The sequence below is a fragment of the Urocitellus parryii genome, chromosome 5 (assembly GCF_045843805.1).
Source record: "Urocitellus parryii isolate mUroPar1 chromosome 5, mUroPar1.hap1, whole genome shotgun sequence".
Classification (NCBI taxonomy): Eukaryota; Metazoa; Chordata; class Mammalia; order Rodentia; family Sciuridae; genus Urocitellus; species Urocitellus parryii.
The window spans coordinates 200,353,806-200,368,225 of record NC_135535.1 but is presented as its reverse complement, the minus strand read 5'-3'; the positions used below and the strand labels follow the sequence as shown (position 1 = coordinate 200,368,225).

Sequence of the window (14,420 nt, the reverse complement as noted above, 5' to 3'; positions counted from 1 at the left end):
TGGGGATGGAAACTCTCGAGCTCCTTCCTGGCAAGGCTGGTGAAGCCATCGTGGGAAACAGGGACCCAAGGGTGGGGGGTAGGCAGGAGACGGGAGGTAAGCAAGCTAAGAACCACTCCTTTCATGCTAAAGCCAAATGAGGGCAAAGGATGGCAGGACATTGGTTGACCAGCTGCCCCAAGGAAGGGGTCTTGGGGCTGGCTGCCAACACCAGGAGGTGGGGGAGGGGTCCTGGGGGCACAGCACACTCACACCCAGACCAGTCACCTGGGCCTCTGGGAACCACCCCCCGAGTCCCGCCCGCAACACACCTGCCCCTACCCCACAGGCGCCCAAAGAGACGGCCAGTGTGACATTCATGCCCATCTGCCACCTGTCCAAGGGCCCTGCAGGGGGAGCAGGGCGAGAGGACAGACAGCAGGGGAGCGAGAAGCCATTCTGAAAAGAGTGGAGAAGGGACAGGTGAGCCCTGGGAACAGCTGAGGCTGCTGACAGGGAGTGCTGGAAGCATCCGGTGATCCAGCGTCAGAGAGGACCCCTCCTTGGCCTGACCTGCAGGTGAGAGCAGCCCCAGCCGCTCCTGCCTCTCCGTGGCACTTGGCTCATCAGAGTGGGGGCCGTTTGGGGTACATTCCAGGTTTGGATTCCCAAGAAACACCATCTCTCTCTCCCTGACAACCGGGGGTCAGTAATAAATAACAGAAAGGAATAGACCTCATGTCGCCCTGAAAGCCCACCTGCTCTGTCCACAGCCTCCCTTTGTCCCTGAAGAGGGCTTCAGGAGCTCTTGGAGATGAACACTCAATGGCTCCCTACTGCTCAGGAAAAAGACCTGACCTTTCCGGCTGGAGGCACAAATGGCTCCCCTGGTTCCACTCTGACCTTCTGCCTCATGGCTTTTCTCCACCAGAGCAGTGCACACGTCACCTCCCAAACGTGCCCCCCACACCACTGTCATCTCCGTGGCCAACATGGAGGAAACTCACAGGCAGCACAGCCTTGCCTCGGGCCCTGGTCTGAACCAAGGCTGTCTCTGCCAGAGCTCTAAGACTTTCTTAGTGTTGTTACATTACATGGCACCAGGAACTGAACCAAGGCACTTCGCCACTGAGCTACCCCCAGCCCTACTTATTTATCTAAATATTGAGACAGAGTCTTACTAAGTTGCCTAGGCTGGCCTCAACCTCCTGCCTCAGCCTCCTGTCACTGGGTGCTCGTGCCACTTCTCCTGGTAAAGCTTTGGAACTGAAAAATTCACGAATCTCTCTGAGTCTCTTCATTCTGGTCCTTAAAACAGGGGCAGGGACATGGCACCTGACCCCCAGGGCTTTCCAGTGGTCTGATGAGGTGCACCTATCCCGGCCCACTCAGCAAGTGCCCGGAAACGCTGGTTGGGTGACCCTGACAATGCAGATTCTGCTGACCCAGGGGTCCTCTCTTCCTCTCATCTGTTCAACTGACACGTTGCACCCCACACAGGTGCTCTGCCCCCTCTCCACGCCTCTCCCAGGTCTGTGTCTGTCCGTGGCCCTCCTTTCCTTGGCTCTCTCCCAGTGTCCTCTGGGCCTTCCGCGTCTTTCTAACCTGGTCAGCTTCCTGAGGGATTCCCCTAGGGACCCTCTGCAGAACCCTGTGCATAGTACAAGCTGAGTATGGGCCTGGGGATGGGGTTTGGTTGTCACTTCCCAGGAAGAGGCCCTCCTGACTGGAGAAGGTGAGACAAGGGTTTGGGGACACCATCTCTAATCTCCAAGTGTGCGGAGAGTTAGTGAAGAGAGATCCGAGGGACCACAACGGGGCTGAGAGAAGGCTGGTTACACTCAGGTTACATAAAGGCAATTACTAGTGGCACACGCCTGTAATCCCAGCAGCTCAGGAGGCTGAGACAGGAGGATCGCAAGTTCTGGGCCAGTCTCAGGAACTTAGCGAGGCCTGAAGCAATTTAGCGAGACCCTGTCTCAAAACAAAAAATAAAAGGGGCTGGGGATGTGGCTCAGTGGTACAGCAATCCCAGGTTCAATCCCCAGCACCAAAAAATAAAATAAAGGCAACAAATATGGCCCAGCCCAGGCTGCCAAGAGCCTCTTCCGAAAGCCACCCCCACCACCTGGCAACGCTGGGGTCCTGGCACAGAGGAAGGGTTTAACAGATGAATGAACGAATGAATGAGCAGATCCACTTAGCCAGCAGGACTTGGCGGCCACCAGCCAGGGGAGCCGAGAAGCAAAGCTGGGAGCTGAATGGCGCTGCTGACAGCAAGGACAAGCGGCAAAAGGAAGAGAAATGACCGCAGCAGCGGGTGCTCGCCACAGGCCGGGCCCAAGCCCCTTCCCAGGGGCTTCTTCGTGTAGTCTTGCAACACTCCTAATTCCACTGTGCAGGTAGGGAAGCTGAGGTTAGGGAAGTTGGGTCCCTCGCCCAAAGCCATCAGGAAGGAAGGGAACGAGGCTCCAACCAGCCCCTCCCCTGCGAGCACCTGTTCACTGCTGTGGCGTCCCAACCTGACTGCGCTGGTTTGGTTCAGCAACTCAGCAGCTGAGTCTCAGCTACTTCCTGACGCATCAGGACAGTGTCACCAGCTGCTCTGCTGGCAGGGCTCAACCCTGCCTCAAACTCTCCCAGGCCTCCCCTTGAGGCCAACTGGGGGCCCAGAAGGGGAGAGCAGAGTGGGGTCACTCTGGCAGGGGGCTGTGATTGAATCTGTCCCCTCGATGATTCATACAGCGGCAACTCAGAACCGACACAGGATGGCTGATCTCAGTCCATGTTTCCAGGCCTTTCAAAAGAACCCAGAGTAAAAACAGAACCCATCGGCACTCAGTCCAGAACCGGGGAAGTGTATGTGTTTCTTTCTCCTCCAGCGGAGAGCCAAGATGCAGAGCAAGAAGGAACGCAGGATGCTAACGGAATGGCACCCAGGACACTCGCGCGGGGAACCACCGCAGGCAGGCCCAGCTCTGTCCTCATGGAGCTCACAGGCAACAAAGGGCGGGGGGTGGGGGGATCAGACCCCCACAGCAGGGTCAGCGCCAGCACAAGGGTCGGGAGGAAGCTGAGCAGGGGAGGTCACCAGGGAGGGCTTCCTGGAGGGGTGACCATAAGGCCCAAGGGAGAGTCAGGTACCAGGAAGTTAGAGAAGAGGGAACAGCCTGGCAGGGGGAAGAGTCGACAAAGGCCTGGAGGAAAGAACCAAGGAATACTGAGCCCGGGCGGAAAGCTCCTGAAGCAGGTGGTGGTGGGTCCAGAGGGAAGGACCTCCCAGCATCTGTGTCCAAACTGAGAGGAGCTGGGAGCCCACACAGGAGCTTAGGCCAAGTCAGGGCAAAGGAAACAGCAGGGACACACAGAGGGGCCGATCCAGGAGGTGAAGTGAGGGCTGAGCCACCTGGGTGTGGAGAGGCCGGGATTGTGACTGTCACAGGAGCAAGTGGCAGGGCAGAGGGAAGAAAAAAGTCACCAGGAAGACAGGAATCACTCCAGCCACTGGTCCCACCGAGGGGTCACAGCACCCCAAAGAAAGTGGCCGGCAACAATTTGCAGAGAGCTTTGCAAAGCCCTTTCCACTAGTGACTCCTTTAACCATGTGACCACCCACTAAGGTAGGGAGTGCTGACTTTGTATTGCAAAATGAGGTTCCACGGCTTTCTCAGGGCCTCGGGACCAAGAGGCTGGCACAAGAACCTAGGTCTTCTGCTGCCCAGTCCAGCAGGGAGTCTACCACCAAATGTTTCCATTTAAAATGACATCTGACTTCTGGGCAGGGAAACAGATGACATTCAAGCCTGAGCAATTCTCTTCCTATCAGCAGAACCAAAACCAAGAGGGCTACAGACCAAAATGTCATAATTGGTAACTGCATTGGCAATTTTTATTTTCCTCTTTTTAAATTCTGTTTTGGAAATCTTGTCCATGGATGTTTATTGTTTTTGTCATGAGAAAAAGAGCTAAAAGATCATTAAAAAAAATGATTTAGCTGGGCACAGGGGCACATGCCTACAATCCCAGTGTCTCGGGAAGCTGAGGCAGGAGGATTGCCAAATTTGAAGCCAGCCTAGACAACATAGCTAGACTGTCTCAAAATAAAATAACCGGGGCTGGTTTTGTAGCTCAGGGGTAGTGCACTTGCCTAACATGTATGAGACCTCGTGTTCTGTCCCCAGCACTGCAAAATAATAATAACAACTATTATTATTATTACTACCTTCAAAGATGAAACAAGTATAGCACAACTGAGAAACAGAAAATATTTTAAAAGCTGCGCTCCAGATGTCTCTGGATTGTACATTTGTTCCCTGCTACTGGACAGAGAGAGAGCTGAGCTGGAAGCCGAGAGGAACTCGTGCCCCCGCAGGAGCTCTTTAGGGGATCATTTGGTGGTGGTTATTTTTAGTTTTTAATTTCAAAAGTTCACATTGGCCCCAAGTATCCTTCCACCCATACTTTCTTCTGATTCTCCCTCCTGGGGCTAGCTCTGGGGTAGTCAGAACAAGGGGTGGTTAATTTGCTGGGGCTGACACTGAGGGACTGGAGTAGCTGCTTTGCCAGGCTCCATTGCCAAGGTATTGCTGAACAGACTGAGCCCTGGGAAATATCTGTAAATAGGGTCTGGGCTGAGACCATAAAAAGTGTTGTCCCAGTGTCTCTTTATGGGGCAGAACACTGTCATGCTCAGGCTGCTGTGGGTCGGCTGGCCCCTTGTGTTGGTTTGAGGTCCCCATTGCTACATAAATGAGCTTGTTTTTCTCGTTTCCAGCGAGGGCCCTAAAGCAGACAGAAAAGCCCTTCTCTTGCTTGCTGACTGCCCGGGATGGGGCTGGCCAGAAGGGCAGAGCCTGCTCACCAAATATCAACTGAAATTTCCTCCACCAACCCTGTGTCAGGCTAACGGTGTCCACAGCTAGACATGGAACATTCCAGAAGAGGCAAAGGAAGCAGAGAGGGCACTGGGCAGAGTGCTCAGGTGTAGCTAAACGCACTCGAGCCTTCCAAAAGACAGTGTGGGCTTTCTCACCCATGGGCTGTAGACTGAAATGCCACAATGAAGTGCAAGATATTCACAATACCAACTGTAACAACCAAAAACCCAAGTAGTACAATATACACAAGTGATAGATGTGGAACCTATAAAAATCAGTTTACGCTGCACTCAGGGTAAGGCCTTATTTTCAAGATAGATTAAAGGAAAACTTTCCCCATAGGAGACGAGCCACAGCGGGGGAGGGACTGAGTGCCTGAACCAATTCTGGGTTAAGGGCAACAGGTGAGTTTCCAATCATCAACTGGTGTGGTCACTCACCTGCAAAAGGGCTGCCTGAGAGAATATGGATGCTTTTGTGTTTTGTTCACTGATGTAGCCCTGATACTTGATGCCCAATAAATGTGTCAAATGGAAAAACATAAAATCATATTTATGAAGAGTTTTAATGATGAAAAATACACTTGATATCATGTTAAGAAAAAAGGTCAGAACCAGGCGTGGTGGTGCACACCTGTAATCCCAGCAACTCGGGTGGAGGATTGCAAGTTCAAGGCCAGCCTCATCAAATTAGCAGGCCCTAAGCAGCTTAGCAAGACCCCATCTCAAAATAAAACATAAAAATCGGGCTGGGAATGTGGCTCAGTGGTTAAGCATCCCTGGATTTAATGCCTGGTATCACAAAAGAAAAAAGAAAAGAAAAGATAAAAGGTCAGGAACAGGGCTGGGGTACAGCTCAGGTACTTAACAATCACAAGGCCCAGGTTCAAACCCCGGCACCAAAAATTGTGTGGGAAAGATAAGAAACAAAACTATATATAAGAAACAAAACGCTTACCGGGGAAAAGCTAGAAGAACGTATAGGAAAGTGTTAACTATGGCTGTACCTGAGAGGTGACCATGGGTGGCCTGCATTGTTAAAATTTTCCATATGATTTTTAGCAAAGTAATTTGTTAATTGCTGACTTAGCAACAAAAAGAGGGATTGGAAAAGTACTATGCAGCACGGCTGGCAAAACAATCAGTCCTCCCACAGACGTTCCTGTGCCTGTCAGGGAAGCGGGTCGCGGCGGCCTGTGCCTGTAGGAGGGAGAGGGTCCACCCTCTGCCCTAGAGCCAGGATCCTCTGGCCCCTACCTGGACTCCATGGACCGTGGGGTAAGGTAGGCTATGGGTTCAGTTGTGTCCTGTCCCTAAAAAACAAGCAGCCAAGACCCCAGGCACCTCAGAATGTGCCCTTATTTGGAAATAGGGTCTTCATGGAGGTAATCATTTTAAAATGAGGCCCTTGGGGCAGGCTCTAATCCAGTGAGACTGGTGTCCTTATAAAAAGGGAAAACTTGCCAACAGACCCACACAGGGAACACGCCATGTGAAGACCAGGCAGAGGTCAGGCTAAGCTAAGACGGCAGGCAAGCCCCAGAAGCTAGGAGAGAGGCCCAGAAGAGATGCTCCCTTGCAGCCTGAGAAGGAACCAACCCTGCCAACACCTTCATCCTGCACTTTTGGCGTCCAGAGCTACAAGTCAATAAATTCTGTCATTGAAGCCACTCAGTCTGTGGCTCTTAGTTACAGCAGCCCTGGCAAATTCATTCAGTGAGGGAAGGCCCGCCTGGACTCCGGCCACAAGGAGACCTTTGCATGTCACTTGTCTCTCTGGGACTCAGTTTACATATTAACACTGGGTTTCAAATTTGGTTTTAGTTTTAGCCCCAGAATAAGACCTTACATAGAAGCCCAAATATAAAAGGTCAAAAAAAAAAAAAAATCAGGTGGAAGCCTGGCCCGGATCCCACCTCCCTGCAGAGCAGCCTCTGGAAACCACGCATCCAGATCATCTGAAAATCTCCCCAGCACCCCATTCTAAGACGCACGAAGGAGAAACCCATGGGCAAGCGCCACTGGGCACCGAGCTCGGGCCTCCTCCAAGGGCTGCCGCCAGCCACAGAGGTGAAGGCTGACACCCACGGCACCAACCCCACAGGCCACCCTCTCCTCCTGAGAGCTCCAGCTGCAGACAGGTCACCTGATGTTCCAGCTCTGCCACATCTAAATTTATCCTGCACTCCAAGGCCGAGCAGATGCTGCGCCTTACCCGAGCAGGGTTAAGTGGCAGAACCACAGGAGTGACGCGCCCTTATCACCCCAAGGACGGCGATGACGTCCGCAGAGACTTGGTTTCCCTGACGATGAAACCAAGAGCTTGAATGCCAGCCTGGCAGCCTGCAGGGGACGAGGTCACGGAGACGTGAGAAGCTCTGAGCGTCCCACGGGCCACAGACGCCTCAGGGGGCACAGAGTCAACAAGGAGGAGAGAAACAGGGTCACCATTCTCTCTAACCACGGTGGAATCCAGTCTTTCTTCATTCCCCTTTTAATTACACAATAACGCACCAATTCATTCTCCTTTTACGGAATTACCTTGCAGATGAAGCTGGGGTCCCTGCGGACCTCCACGCCTACCCAGGGCAACCAGGGTGAGGACTCTGGGCTGCAGCCTTCTAGGACATACACGTGTCCTTTCAAAGAAGCCCTCCAGGCCAGGAGAGGGGTCTGGGCAGGAGGGGTGCTCTGGCGCTCTGGGATAGGCAGCTGGGGGGAAGGGGGAGGGCTGGGGCTGCAGGGCTCAGAGTGGGCTTCCAGGAGGAGAAGCTGGAGGTAGGTGCTCAAGGAACAGAGATTCAGAAAACCCTGAGCAGCTGTCCCTGCACTGCGCCCACTCCAGGTCAGCACCAATGTCATGGCCCACTAACCACCCATAGCCAACTCAGCTTCCTTGGGGAGCTCTGAAGTCCTCTCCAAGTGTCCCTCAAACCACCACTGTGCTGACAATGACGGCAAGGACATCAGTGGCATGTGCCACTCCCAGCAGCTCTACCAGGTGGTACTGGTGTCTCCATTTTAGGTACAAAGAAACTGCCAGGGAATGGCCCAGGGAAACAACCCAGGGAAGTTGAATGACTTGCTCAAAGTCACAGCTGGGCACATCAGAGCCACCCTTTGACCTTGGCTTTGACCTTGATGATGACAACGGAAGATCCTTCTGTGAGGCCACACCACTTCTTGAGGGTGACCCATGACACAGCCCAGCACCCACACAATGCCCAGTGCATAGTAGGGGCTCGAGGACTGTCCACTGACTGACGTTAGTGAACAAGAACTAAGGCAGCTCAAGGAAGTCTCTCGGTTCTGGGGGAAGTTGGAGGTTTTTTTCCACGTTGAGGCCCTGCATTTTCCTCTAGGAATCCCCCACAGCCAAGCGCTTCTGCTCCTGGGAAGAGTTAAGCTTCGACAAGCGGCTCTCCCAGGAGACAGCTCAATCTCCCTGTCCGGCCCGCCCACCCGTGAGGGCTGGGGCAGCGTGGTGGCACACCAGGCTCAGCAGCCACTTCTGCAAACAGCCTCCTCCTAAACGCTGCTCCTGCCGGGGTGAGGAGGGACCTTGATTTATTACACAGCTTTTGGACAGTTCCTACAGAAATATTGCCAAACACTGGAATAATCAACTCTTTCACTCAAACCCCCTCCTACTTTTTTTTTTTTTAAAGTGAAAGAATAAAGTACGCAATGAGTCTGAGCTAAATAAATAAAAAGGCCACACTTTTGCCCAACAGGACTTTCTGCGTCACTGAGAAATATCTGCAGACCTCAACAATCTTTTATCTTCGTGATGACGTTTCCAGCCTTCCAAGCTTTGCACATTCTGAGAACTTCTTTGATTTGGGCCCCTAATGATCTTACTCGAACAATTAGCCTATTAACTAATAATGTCATTACTTGATGTTTCGCCAGCAGACGAGCAGACATTGGAGGACGTCTCCCTCCTCTCACAGTCTGTCTGCCCTCTGCCAGTTTTGTCTACAATCAGTCAGCTCATGTCTGGGGCTCACACTGGAAGCAGATCCAGGCAGCAAGGAACCTCTGTCTTAATACTGCCACTAACTGCTGTTCTGGTTTCCAGAAGGAGGAAGAGGAGGGAACGAGCACTTGATCTATCTACCCACCATCTGCCCATCATCCATCCATCCATCCATCCACACTGTGCCGCAGTGAAGACTCTCAAGTGAGCAGGAAGCGTTCTAGGCCCCCAAGGAGCTCACAGAAAAATGCTCTGGGAGGCTGTGAGGGAAGCCACTTCCTCTGGGGAAGTTCTGATGGGTGCAGACCCTCACCACCATTCTTCCGCTTGGTGACCTGTTCTTCACCATCATAGAACATTCTCAATCCGTCATCACATGGCCATCCCAGTCAATCTCCTGAGCTCAGCCATGATTGAGTTCCAGGAGGGCAGGAATCAGCTGTTTCCCCATGGGCAGCACATAGTAGGTTCCCAATAAATATTTGTTGAATAAACAGGCAGCACATACTTACAAGATACAGTAAAGAGAGAGAGACCCACAGGAATGTCGACCCTTGGAGCCTGCAGTGAGTCCCTCTGCTTTGGGCACTGGCTGGGGCTCATGCCCCAAATGTTTATGAGTCAATTAACTCCAGGTGGTGGGAAGCTGTTGCTAGGACCCAGGAACTGGACTGTCCTAGGCAGTCACCCTGCTCCAGGAGCCTGTTCACTCACTTCTGAAATAGACACGATGTTCATTTCCTTGAGTTGAGGATTCTGTGCAAACGTAATACGAGAGCAGCTCTGGGGAACCTGGCCGGCCAGGAGCCCCTCGTTGGCCTCCCCACTTAGTGCCTAGGAGACTGTGGCTGGGGTCTTGGGGTTGAGCTGAGCCTGCTCATCTCTGTACACTTTCTACGCTGCCTCCCGAAGCTAAACTCTCATTACTTTAAGTAACTGGCTAAGGTTAAATTTAGATACAGCAAACACATGTCATAAACTTTTTAAAAAGAGCCCAAATTTCAAACATTTCACCTCCTTCAATCCTTCATTCACTTAATGTTTAATGAGCCCTATTATGTGCCAGACACTGTTTGGGGAGTGAACCAGGCAAGACGCAGTCACTTTTAACATGGAACAACCAGTCCAGTGGAGGAGACAGAAAATACACAAGTAACTGACTAATAAAAGATGATGACTTCACACGGAGGTATGGGGAGAGAACATTAAATAAACAGCACTATGTGGAAGAACGCAAGAGGGGGGCGAAGGCTTCTCTTGGAGGTGAAATTTGGGCTGAGTCCTAAAAGCACCCTGAAAAAAAAGTGTGGGGAGAACATTCCAGGTGGAGGGGAGAGCAGGTGCCACAGCTCCCGCCTGAAGACAAGCTGTACACAAAGGTGTACAGCCGAGAAAGGGAGGAAGCCCGGGGCGGCTAGGGCAGGGTAGGGAGAAGAATGTCAGGCCAGATTTGCAGGGAGACACTTGGCCTTCTTTCTACCAACCTCTAACCAAAACCCAGCACTGCCTGCCATCATGAATGTCAACAAGGGCCCACACAATGCTAGCAGTGCCTGGGGCACAAATGACACTCCTGTTAGAGTTGTGGCAGATATATGAAAGTATCACTTATGCTCATCCCAAATTCTAAATTACAATAGCTATTAGACTAGCTATTAGATCTTGTTATTTAAAGTATTAACAAAGAAGCACATACATTTCTATATTAAACATTTTAAAAGTATTTAATAACTGCATTTGAAAAGAACTGGTTTCCTTGGTAACCCCCTGTGGTCCCTTTCATATGTAAAAGCCTTGTTCTGAGAAGGGGTCCATGGACTTCACCCACAGCCAAAGTGCTTGCTACCCACAGAAAAGAGCTGGAGGTTTACCCCCAAGTAGGATAGGTTTTGGCAGGAGAATGATTCACAGGGCGGTTTTCAGTTTTTCAAAATCACTCCATTGCTGGGCAGAGCAGCCCGTGCTTCCCAGGGCAGCGCCAAGGCAGGCCAGGTCATGGCTTCAATGGAGGGGCCAGCGTCCCAGGGTCCGCGAGGGCTCTGTCCTTCCCTCTGATCCTGAGCCTTCCCACTGCACCACCCTACTATCCTCTGGCCCCGAGGGTCCCTGGAGCCTCAGCACAAGGCCTGCCCTGGGACATCCAGCCAAAGCGCTGCAGAGCCAGCGTGTGTGTCCACAAGAAAACAAATGCGGTGTCTGCCACTGTTTGGTTTGTGTATTGGTCTAGAGGAGAAATGAGATTTTGATTTAAGAAGGCTTCCAGCAGGACCCCAGCAGAGGCTGAACAAACACCACTGCAACTGCCCGCAAACAGGCGGCAAGCCCGAGCCCCAGCCCAGCCCACAGTCTGCAGCCCCCGGTCTGTGTCAGCCTCCTGTTTTCCTGGGCTTCTCTTCACACTGCACACACACACACACACTTCTTTCAAAACTCTTCAGAAAACAAAAGCATCACTCCCGTCTGGCAGTACACCATTCTCACACCTGCCTGGGGTCCTGGGCCCTGCCAAGAGCCCCGTTTAAGGGCCTAGAATGGGGCTGGGGCCAAAGAGTGAAGCCCATGCACAGAGAGAAGCTCAGAGTCAAATCCTGTATTCCCAGGTCCCCTTCCAGCAAGGAGGGTATTAGAAGGTGAGGGCCATTTGGGTGCTCCTGGGGCAATGCCTGGGAAGCCCCTGGGGAGGAGGGAGGAGGGAGCAGGGAGGGTACCTGAGCATCTGGTGGCAGTGCAGGCTGGGCAGAGCACAGCCTGTGAGGCTCCTTCACCTCAAGGCAGAAGAGCAGTGTCTCAGGAGGCAAGTGGAGGGGAAGCAGAGCCAGGTCCTCGAATCTGGAACTAGGCTGCCTAGTGATAGACTGTCTGTGTCCTCCCCAAAACTGAGGTGGTGAAGCCGAGCTCCCTGTGACAGTGTGGGGAGGCAGCTCAGTCCCCAGGGTGGAGCCCTCTGGACTGGGATTAGAGCCCTGGTAAGAAGAGCCCTGAGGGAGCTGCTTCCTCTCGTTGGATGACACAAGGATACTACGATGCTGTCTGCAGGCCAGGAAGCAGCCTTGATCTTGGATTGCCGGCCTTCGGAACTAGGGAGTAAACACCTGTGTCAAAGCCTCCCGGCCAGTATGACTGGTTACCGCAGCCAGAGCTCAGACAGAGATTGAGAAGGAAGTCTGGAAGTGCGCATCCTGCTGCTGGTACGAGGTGAAACGGCAGCTCTGGAGTGGCCCCTGCGCTCAGCTGCCCCTTCCAGGGCCTCTGGCTGCAGAAAACTGGCCGGGTCTTTTTGGTGGGCGGGGGGTGGTGTTGAGTTTCTCTGATTCCCAGGCAGGGACATAGGGAGTAAGAAAGAAAACCCAAGAAGCTCAAAGTCCCCAGCCAGTCTGCCTTCTTTCCACCTCAGGAGTCTTCTTATGTCTGTTTTACACACAATGTCCAGGGTTTCAACTGCCCTTAGCAAGAGGGTAGGGAACAATGTATCCACTTCCTCTTATCCAGAACGGAAGCCCTTTAGTTCATATTTTTGTTTTATATTTTTTTATTATTATTATTTTTTAGTTGTAGATGGACACCATATCTTTATTTTATTTATTTATTTTTATGTGGTGCTGAGGACAAATCCAGTGCCTCATCCTTGCTAGGCAAGTGCTCTACCGCTGAGCCAAACCCCCAGCCCTTGTTTTATACTTTTAAGACACACATGAAATAAATATAGTAGATATTTATTAAATCTTAATATATTAAGATTTCTTTAATCTGGATGTACTCTCCCATCCGAAGCCCTTCCTGAGCCGAGCTCACTCACTCCTCCTCTTCTCTCCTTCACTCGTTCGTCCAGCTGACGTCTCTCGCACCCCTTCTGTAAGCCAAGTGCCAACCACACGGCCATGAACTTCAAAGATCCAGCCCCTTCCTGAAGAGCCACTCACACTGCGGGACAGACAGATGTGAGACAGTAGCCCGGGGAGGTGGTCTAGCAGAGCAGCCTGGAGGCTCTGGGCGACTCTGACCATGGCTAGTTTTCATTCAGGGCCAGGGGGACTTCTCTGAGGAAGTGGCCTTCAGAGCCTGTTATGCCCTCGTGACAGCTACCTGCAGACACCACCCAGGCAAATGACTTCCAAGGGTGGACTTGGCAGGCCAGGCCCCTCCCAGGTGGGCTTGGCCTGGGCCCGTCGCCCTGCCTCTCTGTAATCCCCACTTTGGGGAGCCTTTCTCCATGTTAAGCTCTCTCCTCTGGCTCAACACAAGGTCCTAAGGAGGAATGTAAGATGCCCCCGGGGCCCATAGTGAATGGGGAGTGAAGTGACATCCTTTAATCAGAAGAAAGCTAGGTTCTGCCTCCAGAAGAGGCATCTGGCAGCCAGCAGGCTCACCCAGGAGGAAGGTGACCGAAAAGACTCAGGCCACCCACAGGAGGGCCTTTCTGCCCTCAGGGGTGTGTGGTGACCATGGCAGCTGAGGTCCCCACCCCAGCCCAGTCTGAGGTCCCCACCTCTGGGCCCAGTCTCTCCAGGCCTAAATCAGAGTGACAAAGAATGAAATGATCTCTAGGGGGGAAATGGCCAATCACCAGAGGCGCTCTCCCCATGACTCTCTGGAGGCCACTTGTGAGTCCTGGGTAGTCCTGGATGGTAGTCTACCTGGCCACTCATGAGTCCTACCCTGAGCTCTGCCAGCCCCGGGGGAGCAGCCCCTCCTCTCTCCCCCTGGGCCCGTTGATTCTCAGGTGTGAACATGGGTGTCCGAGGCCACAACTCAAAAGGGGCCAAGCAGGGCGGCAGCTGCTGGGAACTGCAGAAAGAACACTGGAGAACCCCTCTACTGTGTTCACAGTCATTATGTCACCTACAGCTAGGGAGACAAAGCCCAATGGACTAATAACCTGTCACGGGACCAGGAGAGAGGGTGGGATTGAGCCCAAGTCTGCTGGATCCAGAGCTGCAATTCCTTAGGCCAGCTCCACTCTTGGCTCCAAGGACCCTGGAGATTCTGACCTCACGGAGGGGTTAAGGACGGCAGGTGCGACGCGGGGAGCTCCCCATCCTGCAGCACCTACCTTGCTTGCCCACTCACATCTGCCTTTGTGGGTGCAGCCGGCATCTTTTCTTCTCATAAATGCCAATCAAGTGAGCCCCTCCCCTACACTGGACACTGTAGGCTATCCAGTCCTGGGTGGGCCTGAGTATCGTAAAACATGTGTACATGTACGTGACCTCTGACAGTCACAGGCAGTTGAGGGGCCTTCCTGTAGCAAGGGAGGTGCCCACCCCAGGGCACACTGGGGAGGAGGGCCAGGTCAGACCAGAACAAAGGACCAGCCTCCTCATGCCCACCCACAGGAGCCCTCACCCAGTCACCCTGGCCTCTTGCCTACAGCCATGTCCTCAGCGGGGGCACGTGGTGTGTTGGCTGTGCCAGTCCCCACAGGAGATGAACTCCTGCCCTCGTTGGAGGTGGCTACATGGGGCTGAAGAGAGAAGGCAGGGCTGTGTCGGTGGGCAGCAGCTCCGTGGTGGGCGTCACCATCTCCAGCAAGAGAGGAGGAGAGCCCAGAGCCAGGCTGTTCCCCGAGGGCAGGGTGCACGGGCTCCA

The 14,420-nt window shown here is 53.0% G+C and overlaps 1 protein-coding gene across 3 annotated transcripts in view; it reads right to left on the bottom strand.

Moving 5' to 3' along the window:
• Window positions 1-14,420, bottom strand: part of Grk5 (G protein-coupled receptor kinase 5) — a 192,152-nt gene that overhangs the window by 94,957 nt on the left and 82,775 nt on the right. The gene's annotated exons all lie outside the window — the stretch shown is intronic.